Here is an 18,969-nt window from a genome sequence, read left to right as displayed (position 1 = left end):
GAAGGCTAGGGATAAGCACAGCTGCTAAATGACAACATAAAGCAAAGGGAGACCCTGCTCCAAAGAGCTTATAGCCTAAGTATGGGCAGGGTCTCCTGTAAGAGGGGCTCTGACATATGGACATGTGTGATTGATCTTTGCATGTCCCCCCCACCCCCAAGTCCTGGCTGTGACTTCCGAGAACATGCCAGCTTCTAACTGTGATCACTGCACATTAGGACGCTATTTTCATTTCCATGTTTGTAATCACTGTGTGTGCGTGCGTGCACACATTTCCATGGTTGGTAGTCACTGTGTGCGTGCGTGAGTGTGTACACATTTCCATGGTTGGTAGTCACTGTGTGCGTGCATGTGTACACATTTCCATGGTTGGTAGTCACTGTGTGCGTGCGTGTGTACACATTTCCATGGTTGGTAGTCACTGTCTGTGTGCGTGTGTACACATTTCCATGGTTGGTAATCCCTGTGTGCGTGCGTACACATTTCCATGATTGGTAATCCCAGTGTGCGTGCGTGTGTACACATTTCCATGGTTGGTAATCCCAGTGTGCGTGCGTGTGTACACATTTCCATGGTTGGTAATCCCTGTGTGCGTGCGTGTGTACACATTTCCATGGTTGGTAATCCCTGTGTGCGTGCGTGTGTACACATTTCCATGATTGCTAATCCCTGTGTGCGTGCGTGTGTACACATTTCCATGGTTGCTAATCCCTGTGTGCGTGCGTGTTTACACATTTCCATGGTTGGTAGTCACTGTGCGTGCATGTGTACACATTTCCATGGTTGGTAGTCACTGTGTGCGTGCGTGTGTACACATTTCCATGGTTGGTAGTCACTGTGTGCGTGCGTGTGTACACATTTCCATGGTTGGTAATCCCTGTGTGCGTGCGTACACATTTCCATGATTGGTAATCCCAGTGTGCGTGCGTGTGTACACATTTCCATGGTTGGTAATCCCTGTGTGCGTGCGTGAGTGTGTACACATTTCCATGGTTGGTAGTCACTGTGTGCGTGCGTGAGTGTGTACACATTTCCATGGTTGGTAGTCACTGTGTGCGTGCGTGTGTACACATTTCCATGGTTGGTAATCCCTGTGTGCGTGCGTACACATTTCCATGATTGGTAATCCCAGTGTGCGTGCGTGTGTACACATTTCCATGGTTGGTAATCCCTGTGTGCGTGCGTGTGTACACATTTCCATGGTTGGTAATCCCTGTGTGCGTGCGTGAGTGTGTACACATTTCCATGGTTGGTAGTCACTGTGTGCGTGCGTGTGTACACATTTCCATGGTTGGTAATCCCTGTGTGCGTGCGTACACATTTCCATGATTGGTAATCCCAGTGTGCGTGCGTGTGTACACATTTCCATGGTTGGTAATCCCTGTGTGCGTGCGTGTGTACACATTTCCATGGTTGGTAATCCCTGTGTGCGTGCGTGCGTACACATTTCCATGGTTGGTAATCCCTGTGTGCGTGCGTGTCTACACATTTCCATGGTTGGTAGTCACTATGTATGGATATATAGATATAGATATATATATATATATATATATATATATATATATATATATATATACACACACACACACACACACGCGTATTCTGTATGCTGCATCTGGTAACTCCCCCCACTAGGGCTGCATAGTATATGCCTTCTGTAGCAGGAACACCGATATGTCAGGGAGATGATTGATGGTATAAAATTGGAGCTGTTGAGTAGGGAATCCAGTGAGTGGAGGGCAGCTGTCGGCCCCTCTCCAGGCTCCCGCAGAACGCTGTTAATTACCAGATAACAGGCAGAGCTTGAGCTCCTGTTGCCTTTAATTCAAGCCTCTTAATCCTTTCACTGCCACAGGGGCCAACGTGGCATTGCACACACTGCTGGCAGCGATAGGGTTAATGCAGAGGCAATGCAGGAGGTGGGATAACCCACCGAGTACCTTAATGCAGGGGTGCGCCCCCCTGGGGCGGGGCGCAGAGGTTATAGAGGTACCGAGCTCTAAATTAAATGCCGGGGGACAGCGCGAGGCCTCTATAACACACTTACCTTCCAGCGACGCATCGTCATGGTAACCCGGCGTCAAATGACGCGGGGTCACGTGACATCACATGACCTCGCGCATCACGACGCTGGGGACTACAGGGGGGGGCAGAAGCGTCGAGGAGAGCAGGCAGGGGTGCGCACGGGGAAATTTGCGCACCCCTGCCTTAATGTGTGATGCTGTGTAACATTCCTAGGTGCTGCGTACCACGCGCGCTATACTGTAATTGTGACGCGTTTTGAGTCCCCTTGGGAAAAAGCGCTATATGAAATAAAGGTATTAATATTATTATTATTATTATTATTATCAGACCCTAACACTGACTGCAAGATCAGGACTGGACAGCAGTGGAGAGTGGGGGAATGGGACGAGGGGAGGGGGTCAAAAAAGTGATTCAAGGTTTGAGAGAAAGTAAAATGAGAAAGAAAGAGCATGTGAGAGAGCAGAATCAAGGGGTGAGAGAGATACAAGGGGTGAGAGAGGAGAATCAAGGGGTGAGAGAGATACAAGGGGTGAGAGGAGACACAAGGGGTGAGAGAGGGGACACAAGGGGTGAGAGAGCAGAATCAAGGGGTGAGAGAGCAGAATCAAGGGGTGAGAGAGCAGACACAAGGGGTGAGAGAGAAGACACAAGGGGTGAGAAGACAAGGGGCGAGAGGGACAAGGGGGGAGAGGAGACGCAAGGGGTGACAGGAGTCACAAGGGGTGAGGAGTCACAAGGGGTGAGAGAGGAGTCACAAGGGGTGAGGAGTCACAAGGGGTGAGAAGACAAGGGGCGAGAGGGACAAGGGGTGAGAGAGGAGGGACAAGGGGTGAGAGAGGAGACACAAGGGGTGAGAGAGGAGACAAGGGGTGAGAGGCGACACGAGGGGTGAGAGAGGAGACACAAGGGGTGAGAGGAGACACGAGGGGTGAGAGAGGGGACACAAGGGGTGAGAGAGGAGACACGAGGGGTGAGAGAGGAGACACGAGGGGTGAGAGAGGGGACACAAGGGGTGAGAGAGGAGACACAATGGGTGAGAGAGGAGACACAAGTTGTGACAGAGACAAAAAAAAGAGGTGTCGTAATTGATGTGCCCGTTTATTGTATTTTGCCAAAACATAATTGAAATTGACATTAATTGCTCATGAGACGGCTATCAAATGATGTATGAACAATGCAGAAAGAGAAGGAGAAAGGGGATGAGAGAGAGGAGACAGATGGTGTGATAATGAGGATGAAGGAGACAGGTGGTGAGAGGAGAGGCGCTGGTGAAGGTGATGTGAGAGAGGTGAGGAGAGGCGCTGGTGAAGGTGATGTGAGAGAGGAGTGAGGAGAGGCGCTGGTGAAGGTGATGTGAGAGAGGAGTGAGGAGAGGCGCTAGTGAAGGTGATGTGAGAGAGGTGAGGAAAGGCGCTGGTGAAGGTGATGTGAGAGAGGTGAGGAGAGGCGCTGGTGAAGGTGATGTGAGAGAGGGGAGGAGCTGGTGAAGGTGATGTGAGAAAGGAGTGAGGAGAGGTGCTGGTGAAGGTGATGTGAGAGGAGTGAGGAGAGGCGCTGGTGAAGGTGATGTGAGAGAGGAGTGAGGAGAGGCGCTGGTGAAGGTGATGTGAGAGGAGTGAGGAGAGGCGCTGGTGCAGGTGATGTGAGAGAGGAGTGAGGAGAGGCGCTGGTGAAGGTGATGTGAGAGAGGAGTGAGGAGAGGCGCTGGTGAAGGTGATGTGAGAGAGGAGTGAGGAGAGGCGCTGGTGAAGGTGATGTGAGAGAGGAGTGAGGAGAGGCACTGGTGAAGGTGATGTGAGAGAGGTGAGGAGAGGCGCTGGTGAAGGTGATGTGAGAGAGGTGAGGAAAGACGCTGGTGAAGGTGATGTGAGAGAGGAGTGAGGAGAGGCACTGGTGCAGGTGATGTGAGAGAGGAGTGAGGAGAGGCGCTGGTGAAGGTGATGTGAGAGAGGGGAGGAGCTGGTGAAGGTGATGTGAGAGAGGTGAGGAGAGGAGCTGGTGAAGGTGATGTGAGAGAGGAGTGAGGAGAGGCGCTGGTGCAGGTGATGTGAGAGAGGGGAGGAGCTGGTGAAGGTGATGTGAGAGAGGTGAGGAGAGGCGCTGGTGAAGGTGATGTGAGAGAGGAGTGAGGAGAGGCGCTGGTGAAGGTGATGTGAGAGAGGGGAGGAGCTGGTGAAGGTGATGTGAGAGAGGAGTGAGGAGAGGCGCTGGTGAAGGTGATGTGAGAGAGGAGAGGCGCTGGTGAAGGTGATGTGAGAGAGGGGAGGAGCTGGTGAAGGTGATGTGAGAAAGGAGTGAGGAGAGGCGCAGGTGAAGGTGATGTGAGAGAGGAGTGAGGAGAGGCGCAGGTGAAGGTGATGAGAGAGAGGAGTGAGGAGAGGCGCTGGTGAAGGTGATGTGAGAGAGCAGTGAGGAGAGGCGCTGGTGAAGGTGATGTGAGAGAGGTGAGGAGAGGCGCTGGTGAAGGTGATGTGAGAGAGGTGAGGAGAGGCGCTGGTGAAGGTGATGTGAGAGAGGAGTGAGGAGAGGCGCTGGTGAAGGTGATGTGAGAAAGGAGTGAGGAGAGGCGCTGGTGAAGGTGATGTGAGAGAGGAGTGAGGAGAGGCGCTGGTGAAGGTGATGTGAGAGAGGTGAGGAGAGGTGCTGGTGAAGGTGATGTGAGAGAGGTGAGGAGAGGTGCTGGTGAAGGTGATGTGAGAGAGGTGAGGAGAGGCGCTGGTGAAGGTGATGTGAGAGAGGAGTGAGGAGAGGCGCTGGTGAAGGTGATGTGAGAGAGGAGTGAGGAGAGGCGCTGGTGAAGGTGATGTGAGAGAGGTGAGGAGAGGTGCTGGTGAAGGTGATGTGAGAGAGGTGAGGAGAGGTGCTGGTGAAGGTGATGTGAGAGAGGTGAGGAGAGGCGCTGGTGAAGGTGATGTGAGAGAGGAGTGAGGAGAGGCGCTGGTGATATAGATGTGAGAGGAGTGAGGAAAGGCGCTGGTGAAGGTCATGGAGATGAGAGAGATGAGGAGAGGTGCTAGTGAAGGTGATGGAGAAGTGAGGAGAGGCGCTGGTGATATAGATGTGTGAGAGGTGAGGAGAGGCGCTGGTGTAGGTGATGTGAGAGAGAGGTGAGGTGCTGGTGAAGGTTATGGAGCTGTGAGAGGTGCTGGTGATATAGATGTGAGAGAGGTGAGAAGTGGCGCTGGTGAAGGTGATGGAGCTGTGAGAGGTGAGGAGAGGCGCTGGTGAAGGTGATGGAGCTGTAATAGGTGAGAAGAGGCGCTGGTGAAGGTGATGGAGCTGTAACAGGTGAGTAGAGGCGCTGGTGAAGGTGATGGAGCTGTAATAGGTGAGAAAAGGCGATGGAGCTGTGAGAGGTGAGGAGAGGCGCTGGTGAAGGTGCTGGAGCTGTAATAGGTGAGAAGAGGCGCTGGTGAAGGCGATAGAGCTGTGAGAGGTGAGAAGAGGCGCTGGTGAAGGTGCTGGAGCTGTGAGAGGTGTGGAGAGGCGCTGGTGAAGGTGATGGAGCTGTGAGAGGTGTGGAGAGGCGCTGGTGAAGGTGATGGAGCTGTGAGAGGTGAGGTGCTGGTGAAGGTGCTGGAGCTGTAATAGGTGAGAAGAGTCGCTGGTGAAGGTGATGGAGCTGTAATAGGTGAGAAGAGGCGCTGGTGAAGGTGATGGAGCTGTAATAGGTGAGAAGAGGCGCTGGTGAAGGCGATGGAGCTGTGAGAGGTGAGGAGAGGCGCTGGTGAAGGTGCTGGAGCTGTAATAGGTGAGAAGAGGCGCTGGTGAAGGCGATGGAGCTGTGAGAGGTGAGAAGAGGCGCTGGTGAAGGTGCTGGAGCTGTGAGAGGTGTGGAGAGGTGCTGGTGAAGGTGATGGAGCTGTGAGAGGTGTGGAGAGGCGCTGGTGAAGGTGATGGAGCTGTGAGAGGTGAGGAGAGGCGCTGGTGAAGGTTATGGAGCTGTGAGGTGAGGTGCTGGTGAAGGTTATGGAGCTGTGAGAGGTGAGGTGCTGGTGAAGGTAATGGAGCTGTGAGAGGTGAGGTGCTGGTGAAGGTTATGGAGCTGTGAGAGGTGAGGTGCTGGAGAAGGTTATGGAGCTGTGAAAGGTGAGGCGCTGGTGAAGGTTATGGAGCTGTGAGAGGTGAGGTGCTGGTGAAGGTTATGGAGCTGTGAGAGGTGAGGCGCTGGTGAAGGTTATGGTGCTGTGAGAGGTGAGGTGCTGGTGAAGGTTATGGAGCTGTGAGAGGTGAGGTGCTGGTGAAGGTTATGGAGCTGTGAGAGGTGAGGTGCTGGTGAAGGTTATGGAGCTGTGAGAGGTGAGGTGCTGGTGAAGGTTATGGAGCTGTGAGAGGTGAGGAGAGGCGCTGGTGAAGGTTATGGAGCTGTGAGAGGTGAGGTGCTGGTGAAGGTTATGGAGCTGTGAGAGGTGAGGTGCTGGTGAAGGTTATGGAGCTGTGAGAGGTGTGGTGCTGGTGAAGGTTATGGAGCTGTGAGAGGTGAGGTGCTGGTGAAGGTTATGGAGCTGTGAGAGGTGAGGTGCTGGTGAAGGTTATGGAGCTGTGAGAGGTGGGGTGCTGGTGAAGGTTATGGAGCTGTGAGAGGAGAGGCACTGGTGAAGGTTATGGAGCTGTGAGAGGAGAGGCGCTAGTGAAGGTTATGGAGCTGTGAGAGGTGAGGTGCTGGTGAAGGTTATGGAGCTGTGAGAGGTGAGGAGAGGCGCTGGTGAAGGTTATGGAGCTGTGAGAGGTGAGGTGCTGGTGAAGGTTATGGAGCTGTGAGAGGAGAGGTGCTGGTGAAGGTTATGGAGCTGTGAGAGGTGAGGTGCTGGTGAAGGTTATGGAGCTGTGAGAGGTGTGGTGCTGGTGAATGTTATGGAGCTGTGAGAAGTGAGGTGCTGGTGAAGGTTATGGAGCTGTGAGAGGTGAGGTGCTGGTGAAGGTTATGGAGCTGTGAGAGGAGAGGTGCTGGTGAAGGTTATGGAGCTGTGAGAGGTGTGGAGAGGCGCTGGTGAAGGTGATGGAGCTGTGAGAGGTGAGGAGAGGCGCTGGTGAAGGTTATGGAGCTGTGAGGTGAGGTGCTGGTGAAGGTTATGGAGCTGTGAGAGGTGAGGTGCTGGTGAAGGTTATGGAGCTGTGAGAGGTGAGGTGCTGGTGAAGGTTATGGAGCTGTGAGAGGTGAGGTGCTGGAGAAGGTTATGGAGCTGTGAAAGGTGAGGCGCTGGTGAAGGTTATGGAGCTGTGAGAGGTGAGGTGCTGGTGAAGGTTATGGAGCTGTGAGAGGTGAGGCGCTGGTGAAGGTTATGGTGCTGTGAGAGGTGAGGTGCTGGTGAAGGTTATGCAGCTGTGAGAGGTGAGGTGCTGGTGAAGGTTATGGAGCTGTGAGAGGAGAGGTGCTGGTGAAGGTTATGGAGCTCGTGAGAGGTGAGGTGCTGGTGAAGGTTATGGAGCTGTGAGAGGAGAGGTGCTGGTGAAGGTTATGGAGCTGTGAGAGGAGAGGTGCTGGTGAAGGTTATGGAGCTGTGAGAGGTGTGGAGAGGCGCTGGTGAAGGTGATGGAGCTGTGAGAGGTGAGGAGAGGCGCTGGTGAAGGTTATGGAGCTGTGAGGTGAGGTGCTGGTGAAGGTTATGGAGCTGTGAGAGGTGAGGTGCTGGTGAAGGTTATGGAGCTGTGAGAGGTGAGGTGCTGGTGAAGGTTATGGAGCTGTGAGAGGTGAGGTGCTGGAGAAGGTTATGGAGCTGTGAAAGGTGAGGCGCTGGTGAAGGTTATGGAGCTGTGAGAGGTGAGGTGCTGGTGAAGGTTATGGAGCTGTGAGAGGTGAGGCGCTGGTGAAGGTTATGGTGCTGTGAGAGGTGAGGTGCTGGTGAAGGTTATGGAGCTGTGAGAGGTGAGGTGCTGGTAAAGGTTATGGAGCTGTGAGAGGTGAGGTGCTGGTGAAGGTTATGGAGCTGTGAGAGGTGAGGTGCTGGTGAAGGTTATGGAGCTGTGAGAGGTGAGGAGAGGCGCTGGTGAAGGTTATGGAGCTGTGAGAGGTGAGGTGCTGGTGAAGGTTATGGAGCTGTGAGAGGTGAGGTGCTGGTGAAGGTTATGGAGCTGTGAGAGGTGTGGTGCTGGTGAAGGTTATGGAGCTGTGAGAGGTGAGGTGCTGGTGAAGGTTATGGAGCTGTGAGAGGTGAGGTGCTGGAGAAGGTTATGGAGCTGTGAAAGGTGAGGCGCTGGTGAAGGTTATGGAGCTGTGAGAGGTGAGGTGCTGGTGAAGGTTATGGAGCTGTGAGAGGTGAGGCGCTGGTGAAGGTTATGGTGCTGTGAGAGGTGAGGTGCTGGTGAAGGTTATGCAGCTGTGAGAGGTGAGGTGCTGGTGAAGGTTATGGAGCTGTGAGAGGTGAGGTGCTGGTGAAGGTTATGGAGCTCGTGAGAGGTGAGGTGCTGGTGAAGGTTATGGAGCTGTGAGAGGAGAGGTGCTGGTGAAGGTTATGGAGCTGTGAGAGGAGAGGTGCTGGTGAAGGTTATGGAGCTGTGAGAGGTGTGGAGAGGCGCTGGTGAAGGTGATGGAGCTGTGAGAGGTGAGGAGAGGCGCTGGTGAAGGTTATGGAGCTGTGAGGTGAGGTGCTGGTGAAGGTTATGGAGCTGTGAGAGGTGAGGTGCTGGTGAAGGTTATGGAGCTGTGAGAGGTGAGGTGCTGGTGAAGGTTATGGAGCTGTGAGAGGTGAGGTGCTGGAGAAGGTTATGGAGCTGTGAAAGGTGAGGCGCTGGTGAAGGTTATGGAGCTGTGAGAGGTGAGGTGCTGGTGAAGGTTATGGAGCTGTGAGAGGTGAGGCGCTGGTGAAGGTTATGGTGCTGTGAGAGGTGAGGTGCTGGTGAAGGTTATGGAGCTGTGAGAGGTGAGGTGCTGGTAAAGGTTATGGAGCTGTGAGAGGTGAGGTGCTGGTGAAGGTTATGGAGCTGTGAGAGGTGAGGTGCTGGTGAAGGTTATGGAGCTGTGAGAGGTGAGGAGAGGCGCTGGTGAAGGTTATGGAGCTGTGAGAGGTGAGGTGCTGGTGAAGGTTATGGAGCTGTGAGAGGTGAGGTGCTGGTGAAGGTTATGGAGCTGTGAGAGGTGTGATGCTGGTGAAGGTTATGGAGCTGTGAGATGTGAGGTGCTGGTGAAGGTTATGGAGCTGTGAGAGGTGAGGCGCTGGTGAAGGTTATGGAGCTGTGAGAGGTGGGGTGCTGGTGAAGGTTATGGAGCTGTGAGAGGTGAGGTGCTGGTGAAGGTTATGGAGCTGTGAGTGGTGAGGAGAGGCGCTGGTGAAGGTTATGGAGCTGTGAGAGGTGAGGAGAGGCGCTGGTGAAGGTTATGGAGCTGTGAGAGGTGAGGTGCTGGTGAAGGTTATGGAGCTGTGAGAGGTGAGGCGCTGGTGAAGGTTATGGAGCTGTGAGAGGTGAGGTGCTGGTGAAGGTTATGGAGCTGTGAGAGGAGAGGCGCTGGTGAAGGTTATGGAGCTGTGAGAGGAGAGGCGCTGGTGAAGGTTATGGAGCTGTGAGAGGAGAGGCGCTGGTGAAGGTTATGGAGCTGTGAGAGGCGAGGTGCTGGTGAAGGTTATGGAGCTGTGAGAGGTGAGGTGCTGGTGAAGGTTATGGAGCTGTGAGAGGAGAGGTGCTGGTGAAGGTTATGGAGCTGTGAGAGGAGAGGTGCTGGTGAAGGTTATGGAGCTGTGAGTGGTGAGGTGCTGGTGAAGGTTATGGAGCTGTGAGAGGTGAGGCACTGGTGAAGGTTATGGAGCTGTGAGAGGTGAGGTGCTGGTGAAGGTTATGGAGCTGTGAGAGGTGAGGTGCTGGTGAAGGTTATGGAGCTGTGAGAGGTGAGGTGCTGGTGAAGGTTATGGAGCTGTGAGAGGTGAGGAGAGGCGCTGGTGAAGGTTATGGAGCTGTGAGAGGTGAGGTGCTGGTGAAGGTTATGGAGCTGTGAGAAGTGAGGTGCTGGTGAAGGTTATGGAGCTGTGAGAGGTGAGGTGCTGGTGAAGGTTATGGAGCTGTGAGTGGTGAGGTGCTGGTGAAGGTTATGGAGCTGTGAGAGGTGAGGTGCTGGTGAAGGTTATGGAGCTGTGAGAGGTGAGGCGCTGGTGAAGGTTATGGAGCTGGAGAGGTGAGGCGCTGGTGAAGGTTATGGAGCTGTGAGAGGAGAGGCGCTGGTGAAGGTGATGGAGCTGTGAGAGGTGAGGCGCTGGTGAAGGTTATGGAGCTGTGAGAGGTGAGGCGCTGGTGAAGGTTATGGAGCTGTGAGAGGAGAGGCGCTGGTGAAGGTTATGGAGCTGTGAGAGGTGAGGCGCTGGTGAAGGTTATGGTGCTGTGAGAGGTGAGGTGCTGGTGAAGGTTATGCAGCTGTGAGAGGTGAGGTGCTGGTGAAGGTGATGTGAGAGAGCAGTGAGGAGAGGCGCTGGTGAAGGTGATGTGAGAGAGGTGAGGAGAGGCGCTGGTGAAGGTGATGTGAGAGAGGTGAGGAGAGGCGCTGGTGAAGGTGATGTGAGAGAGGAGTGAGGAGAGGCGCTGGTGAAGGTGATGTGAGAAAGGAGTGAGGAGAGGCGCTGGTGAAGGTGATGTGAGAGAGGAGTGAGGAGAGGCGCTGGTGAAGGTGATGTGAGAGAGGTGAGGAGAGGTGCTGGTGAAGGTGATGTGAGAGAGGTGAGGAGAGGTGCTGGTGAAGGTGATGTGAGAGAGGTGAGGAGAGGCGCTGGTGAAGGTGATGTGAGAGAGGAGTGAGGAGAGGCGCTGGTGAAGGTGATGTGAGAGAGGAGTGAGGAGAGGCGCTGGTGAAGGTGATGTGAGAGAGGTGAGGAGAGGTGCTGGTGAAGGTGATGTGAGAGAGGTGAGGAGAGGTGCTGGTGAAGGTGATGTGAGAGAGGTGAGGAGAGGCGCTGGTGAAGGTGATGTGAGAGAGGAGTGAGGAGAGGCGCTGGTGATATAGATGTGAGAGGAGTGAGGAAAGGCGCTGGTGAAGGTCATGGAGATGAGAGAGATGAGGAGAGGTGCTAGTGAAGGTGATGGAGAAGTGAGGAGAGGCGCTGGTGATATAGATGTGTGAGAGGTGAGGAGAGGCGCTGGTGTAGGTGATGTGAGAGAGAGGTGAGGTGCTGGTGAAGGTTATGGAGCTGTGAGAGGTGCTGGTGATATAGATGTGAGAGAGGTGAGAAGTGGCGCTGGTGAAGGTGATGGAGCTGTGAGAGGTGAGGAGAGGCGCTGGTGAAGGTGATGGAGCTGTAATAGGTGAGAAGAGGCGCTGGTGAAGGTGATGGAGCTGTAACAGGTGAGTAGAGGCGCTGGTGAAGGTGATGGAGCTGTAATAGGTGAGAAAAGGCGATGGAGCTGTGAGAGGTGAGGAGAGGCGCTGGTGAAGGTGCTGGAGCTGTAATAGGTGAGAAGAGGCGCTGGTGAAGGCGATAGAGCTGTGAGAGGTGAGAAGAGGCGCTGGTGAAGGTGCTGGAGCTGTGAGAGGTGTGGAGAGGCGCTGGTGAAGGTGATGGAGCTGTGAGAGGTGTGGAGAGGCGCTGGTGAAGGTGATGGAGCTGTGAGAGGTGAGGTGCTGGTGAAGGTGCTGGAGCTGTAATAGGTGAGAAGAGTCGCTGGTGAAGGTGATGGAGCTGTAATAGGTGAGAAGAGGCGCTGGTGAAGGTGATGGAGCTGTAATAGGTGAGAAGAGGCGCTGGTGAAGGCGATGGAGCTGTGAGAGGTGAGGAGAGGCGCTGGTGAAGGTGCTGGAGCTGTAATAGGTGAGAAGAGGCGCTGGTGAAGGCGATGGAGCTGTGAGAGGTGAGAAGAGGCGCTGGTGAAGGTGCTGGAGCTGTGAGAGGTGTGGAGAGGTGCTGGTGAAGGTGATGGAGCTGTGAGAGGTGTGGAGAGGCGCTGGTGAAGGTGATGGAGCTGTGAGAGGTGAGGAGAGGCGCTGGTGAAGGTTATGGAGCTGTGAGGTGAGGTGCTGGTGAAGGTTATGGAGCTGTGAGAGGTGAGGTGCTGGTGAAGGTAATGGAGCTGTGAGAGGTGAGGTGCTGGTGAAGGTTATGGAGCTGTGAGAGGTGAGGTGCTGGAGAAGGTTATGGAGCTGTGAAAGGTGAGGCGCTGGTGAAGGTTATGGAGCTGTGAGAGGTGAGGTGCTGGTGAAGGTTATGGAGCTGTGAGAGGTGAGGCGCTGGTGAAGGTTATGGTGCTGTGAGAGGTGAGGTGCTGGTGAAGGTTATGGAGCTGTGAGAGGTGAGGTGCTGGTGAAGGTTATGGAGCTGTGAGAGGTGAGGTGCTGGTGAAGGTTATGGAGCTGTGAGAGGTGAGGTGCTGGTGAAGGTTATGGAGCTGTGAGAGGTGAGGAGAGGCGCTGGTGAAGGTTATGGAGCTGTGAGAGGTGAGGTGCTGGTGAAGGTTATGGAGCTGTGAGAGGTGAGGTGCTGGTGAAGGTTATGGAGCTGTGAGAGGTGTGGTGCTGGTGAAGGTTATGGAGCTGTGAGAGGTGAGGTGCTGGTGAAGGTTATGGAGCTGTGAGAGGTGAGGTGCTGGTGAAGGTTATGGAGCTGTGAGAGGTGGGGTGCTGGTGAAGGTTATGGAGCTGTGAGAGGAGAGGCACTGGTGAAGGTTATGGAGCTGTGAGAGGAGAGGCGCTAGTGAAGGTTATGGAGCTGTGAGAGGTGAGGTGCTGGTGAAGGTTATGGAGCTGTGAGAGGTGAGGAGAGGCGCTGGTGAAGGTTATGGAGCTGTGAGAGGTGAGGTGCTGGTGAAGGTTATGGAGCTGTGAGAGGAGAGGTGCTGGTGAAGGTTATGGAGCTGTGAGAGGTGAGGTGCTGGTGAAGGTTATGGAGCTGTGAGAGGTGTGGTGCTGGTGAATGTTATGGAGCTGTGAGAAGTGAGGTGCTGGTGAAGGTTATGGAGCTGTGAGAGGTGAGGTGCTGGTGAAGGTTATGGAGCTGTGAGAGGAGAGGTGCTGGTGAAGGTTATGGAGCTGTGAGAGGTGTGGAGAGGCGCTGGTGAAGGTGATGGAGCTGTGAGAGGTGAGGAGAGGCGCTGGTGAAGGTTATGGAGCTGTGAGGTGAGGTGCTGGTGAAGGTTATGGAGCTGTGAGAGGTGAGGTGCTGGTGAAGGTTATGGAGCTGTGAGAGGTGAGGTGCTGGTGAAGGTTATGGAGCTGTGAGAGGTGAGGTGCTGGAGAAGGTTATGGAGCTGTGAAAGGTGAGGCGCTGGTGAAGGTTATGGAGCTGTGAGAGGTGAGGTGCTGGTGAAGGTTATGGAGCTGTGAGAGGTGAGGCGCTGGTGAAGGTTATGGTGCTGTGAGAGGTGAGGTGCTGGTGAAGGTTATGCAGCTGTGAGAGGTGAGGTGCTGGTGAAGGTTATGGAGCTGTGAGAGGAGAGGTGCTGGTGAAGGTTATGGAGCTCGTGAGAGGTGAGGTGCTGGTGAAGGTTATGGAGCTGTGAGAGGAGAGGTGCTGGTGAAGGTTATGGAGCTGTGAGAGGAGAGGTGCTGGTGAAGGTTATGGAGCTGTGAGAGGTGTGGAGAGGCGCTGGTGAAGGTGATGGAGCTGTGAGAGGTGAGGAGAGGCGCTGGTGAAGGTTATGGAGCTGTGAGGTGAGGTGCTGGTGAAGGTTATGGAGCTGTGAGAGGTGAGGTGCTGGTGAAGGTTATGGAGCTGTGAGAGGTGAGGTGCTGGTGAAGGTTATGGAGCTGTGAGAGGTGAGGTGCTGGAGAAGGTTATGGAGCTGTGAAAGGTGAGGCGCTGGTGAAGGTTATGGAGCTGTGAGAGGTGAGGTGCTGGTGAAGGTTATGGAGCTGTGAGAGGTGAGGCGCTGGTGAAGGTTATGGTGCTGTGAGAGGTGAGGTGCTGGTGAAGGTTATGGAGCTGTGAGAGGTGAGGTGCTGGTAAAGGTTATGGAGCTGTGAGAGGTGAGGTGCTGGTGAAGGTTATGGAGCTGTGAGAGGTGAGGTGCTGGTGAAGGTTATGGAGCTGTGAGAGGTGAGGAGAGGCGCTGGTGAAGGTTATGGAGCTGTGAGAGGTGAGGTGCTGGTGAAGGTTATGGAGCTGTGAGAGGTGAGGTGCTGGTGAAGGTTATGGAGCTGTGAGAGGTGTGGTGCTGGTGAAGGTTATGGAGCTGTGAGAGGTGAGGTGCTGGTGAAGGTTATGGAGCTGTGAGAGGTGAGGTGCTGGAGAAGGTTATGGAGCTGTGAAAGGTGAGGCGCTGGTGAAGGTTATGGAGCTGTGAGAGGTGAGGTGCTGGTGAAGGTTATGGAGCTGTGAGAGGTGAGGCGCTGGTGAAGGTTATGGTGCTGTGAGAGGTGAGGTGCTGGTGAAGGTTATGCAGCTGTGAGAGGTGAGGTGCTGGTGAAGGTTATGGAGCTGTGAGAGGTGAGGTGCTGGTGAAGGTTATGGAGCTCGTGAGAGGTGAGGTGCTGGTGAAGGTTATGGAGCTGTGAGAGGAGAGGTGCTGGTGAAGGTTATGGAGCTGTGAGAGGAGAGGTGCTGGTGAAGGTTATGGAGCTGTGAGAGGTGTGGAGAGGCGCTGGTGAAGGTGATGGAGCTGTGAGAGGTGAGGAGAGGCGCTGGTGAAGGTTATGGAGCTGTGAGGTGAGGTGCTGGTGAAGGTTATGGAGCTGTGAGAGGTGAGGTGCTGGTGAAGGTTATGGAGCTGTGAGAGGTGAGGTGCTGGTGAAGGTTATGGAGCTGTGAGAGGTGAGGTGCTGGAGAAGGTTATGGAGCTGTGAAAGGTGAGGCGCTGGTGAAGGTTATGGAGCTGTGAGAGGTGAGGTGCTGGTGAAGGTTATGGAGCTGTGAGAGGTGAGGCGCTGGTGAAGGTTATGGTGCTGTGAGAGGTGAGGTGCTGGTGAAGGTTATGGAGCTGTGAGAGGTGAGGTGCTGGTAAAGGTTATGGAGCTGTGAGAGGTGAGGTGCTGGTGAAGGTTATGGAGCTGTGAGAGGTGAGGTGCTGGTGAAGGTTATGGAGCTGTGAGAGGTGAGGAGAGGCGCTGGTGAAGGTTATGGAGCTGTGAGAGGTGAGGTGCTGGTGAAGGTTATGGAGCTGTGAGAGGTGAGGTGCTGGTGAAGGTTATGGAGCTGTGAGAGGTGTGATGCTGGTGAAGGTTATGGAGCTGTGAGATGTGAGGTGCTGGTGAAGGTTATGGAGCTGTGAGAGGTGAGGCGCTGGTGAAGGTTATGGAGCTGTGAGAGGTGGGGTGCTGGTGAAGGTTATGGAGCTGTGAGAGGTGAGGTGCTGGTGAAGGTTATGGAGCTGTGAGTGGTGAGGAGAGGCGCTGGTGAAGGTTATGGAGCTGTGAGAGGTGAGGAGAGGCGCTGGTGAAGGTTATGGAGCTGTGAGAGGTGAGGTGCTGGTGAAGGTTATGGAGCTGTGAGAGGTGAGGCGCTGGTGAAGGTTATGGAGCTGTGAGAGGTGAGGTGCTGGTGAAGGTTATGGAGCTGTGAGAGGAGAGGCGCTGGTGAAGGTTATGGAGCTGTGAGAGGAGAGGCGCTGGTGAAGGTTATGGAGCTGTGAGAGGAGAGGCGCTGGTGAAGGTTATGGAGCTGTGAGAGGCGAGGTGCTGGTGAAGGTTATGGAGCTGTGAGAGGTGAGGTGCTGGTGAAGGTTATGGAGCTGTGAGAGGAGAGGTGCTGGTGAAGGTTATGGAGCTGTGAGAGGAGAGGTGCTGGTGAAGGTTATGGAGCTGTGAGTGGTGAGGTGCTGGTGAAGGTTATGGAGCTGTGAGAGGTGAGGCACTGGTGAAGGTTATGGAGCTGTGAGAGGTGAGGTGCTGGTGAAGGTTATGGAGCTGTGAGAGGTGAGGTGCTGGTGAAGGTTATGGAGCTGTGAGAGGTGAGGTGCTGGTGAAGGTTATGGAGCTGTGAGAGGTGAGGAGAGGCGCTGGTGAAGGTTATGGAGCTGTGAGAGGTGAGGTGCTGGTGAAGGTTATGGAGCTGTGAGAAGTGAGGTGCTGGTGAAGGTTATGGAGCTGTGAGAGGTGAGGTGCTGGTGAAGGTTATGGAGCTGTGAGTGGTGAGGTGCTGGTGAAGGTTATGGAGCTGTGAGAGGTGAGGTGCTGGTGAAGGTTATGGAGCTGTGAGAGGTGAGGCGCTGGTGAAGGTTATGGAGCTGGAGAGGTGAGGCGCTGGTGAAGGTTATGGAGCTGTGAGAGGAGAGGCGCTGGTGAAGGTGATGGAGCTGTGAGAGGTGAGGCGCTGGTGAAGGTTATGGAGCTGTGAGAGGTGAGGCGCTGGTGAAGGTTATGGAGCTGTGAGAGGAGAGGCGCTGGTGAAGGTTATGGAGCTGTGAGAGGTGAGGCGCTGGTGAAGGTTATGGAGCTGTGAGAGGAGAGGCGCTGGTGAAGGTTATGGAGCTGTGAGAGGAGAGGAGAGGCGCTGGTGAAGGTTATGGAGCTGTGAGAGGTGAGGTGCTGGTGAAGGTTATGGAGCTGAGAGGTGAGGTGCTGGTGAAGGTTATGGAGCTGTGAGAGGTGAGGCGCTGGAGCTGTGGGAGGAGGGGAGAAGGGGAGGGAGGAGGCTGCATTAGCTGATTATCCCATCTCTCAGTCTGATGATATAATAACTTCACTGGACTGTGAGGAAGAGACCGTGAAGGGAGCAAATTCCTGTTATGTGCTGAGAATTATAATCTGCCAACATTGCCAGTGAGCCCTGAATCATGTAACCCCTGCGGTGCCAGGTAGTCCTGGATCATATAACCCCTGCGGTGCCAGGTAGTCCTGGATCATATAACCCCTGCGGTGCCAGCGAGTCCTGGATCATATAACCCCTGTGGTGCCGGAGAGGCCTGGATCATATAACCCCTGCTGTGCCGGAGAGGCCTGGATCATATAACCCCTGCGGTGCCAGCGAGTCCTGGATCATATAACCCCTGCGGTGCCGGAGAGGCCTGGATCATATAACCCCTGCGGTGCCAGTGAGTCCTGGATCATGTAACCCCTGCGGTGCCAGGTAGTCCTGGATCATATAACCCCTGCGGTGCCAGAGAGGCCTGGATCATGTAACCCCTGCGGTGCCAGGTAGTCCTGGATCATATAACCCCTGCGGTGCCAGAGAGGCCTGGATCATATAACCCCTGCGGTGCCAGAGAGGCCTGGATCATGTAACCCCTGTGGTGCCGGAGAGGCCTGGATCATGTAACCCCTGCGGTGCCAGAGAGGCCTGGATCATTTAACCCCTGCTGTGCCACAGGGTCATGGATCACGTACCCCCTACGCTGTCACAAACTTCCACGTAACCCTTGCAGTGCCAGAGGCGTGGATCGCGTAAACCCCACAGTGCCACAGAAGCATGGACCACATAACCTCTGCGGTGCCAGAGAGGCCTGGATCATATAACCCCTGCGGTGCCAGAGAGGCCTGGATCATATAACCCCTGCGGTGCCAGAGAGGCCTGGATCATATAACCCCTGCGGTGCCGGAGAGGCCTGGATCATGTAACCCCTGCGGTGCCAGAGAGGCCTGGATCATATAACCCCTGCGGTGCCACAGGGTCATGGATCACGTAACCTCTGCGGTGCCAGCGAGTCCTGGATCATGTAACCCCTGCAGTGCCAGAGGCCTGTATCATATAACCCCTGCGGTGCCAGAGGCCTGGATCATGTAACCTCTGCGGTGCCAGCGAGTCCTGGATCATGTAACCTCTGCGGTGCCAGAGAGGCCTGGATCATATAACCCCTGCGGTGCCACAGGGTCATGGATCACGTAACCTCTGCGGTGCCAGCGAGTCCTGGATCATGTAACCCCTGCAGTGCCAGAGGCCTGTATCATTTAACCCCTGCAGTGCCAGAGGCCTGTATCATATAACCCCTGCGGTGCCAGAGAGGCCTGGATCATATAACCTCTGCGGTGCCAGAGAGGCCTGGATCACATAACACCTGCGGTGCCAGAGAGGCCTATCACACATTGCCCTATTTTAACCCCTGCAATGCCAGAGCCCAGCAACGTATCGCTGACACGTTAACACGTGCAATGCCGGAGAGGCCTGTGACCCTCATGTCAGGACACCCTTAACCCCTGCAATGTCGGAGAGGCCTGTGACCCTCATGTCGGGAAACCCTTAACCCCTGCAATGCCGGAGAGGCCTTGACACATCCTTAACATCTGCAGTGCCGGAGAGGCCTGTCACACACTGCTGGGACACTCTTAACCCCTGCAGTCCTGGAGAGGCCTGTGACACACTGCCGGGACACCCTTAACCCCTGCAGTGCCGGAGAGGCCTGTGACACACTGCGCTGACACCCTTAACCCCTGCAGTGCCTCAGTGCTCAGACGCTGCGTGCGGTTACTGCACAAACCCCGCTTGTAATGTGAGTGGGATTCGGACAAACAGTTATTTTTATTGCAAGAAGAAAAAAGAATGAAAACTAAAAAAAAAAAAAAAAAAAAACAAGACTGTGAATGAGAAAGGCAGGTAGTACAATATGGGGATAGGGGTGCCCTTATACAGAGGGACTTAATTATAGGGGAGATCCTGACCTGGGAGTTCCTTTTATACAGGGACCTCAGTGTTAATATTGGGGAATACCTGATTGGAAACAGATCAATGATAAGGAACTATATCGATCCGTCTGTTATTAGGGGAGAGTGTAGGATTTGACCAGTTGTAATAGGGCAAGTTTGGGGCGGGTGCTAGCTATATAGCATCTATATATCACCCGCCCCAACTCTTAATCTCAAACCAGCAGAGCCAGCAACCAACCTCACACTGATGATACCTATCAAGGTTGAAACATGTCTGTGAGTGGGTTTACTGGCTTTGCATCTTACCCCAGCCTTTGCTTAAAAGCTGTGTTTAAAGCAGCATGCATTGGCTTAAGGGTTGCACTGTAATAGGAGCTTGAGATAAAAGGTGGCACTGTGTGTTCATTTGCATGTCATTTCCCAGAATCCCTTGCTGCAGTGGAAGTGCTGTGCGCTGGGTGATAATGGTGAAAGACAGGATTGCAGAGCTGTCTAAGACATGCAAATGAACATACAGGAAT

Source organism: Ascaphus truei, chromosome 13 (assembly GCF_040206685.1).
Source record: "Ascaphus truei isolate aAscTru1 chromosome 13, aAscTru1.hap1, whole genome shotgun sequence".
Taxonomy (NCBI): Eukaryota; Metazoa; Chordata; class Amphibia; order Anura; family Ascaphidae; genus Ascaphus; species Ascaphus truei.
The sequence above is the reverse complement of the archived record's forward strand: the minus strand, read 5'-3'. Positions refer to the sequence as shown.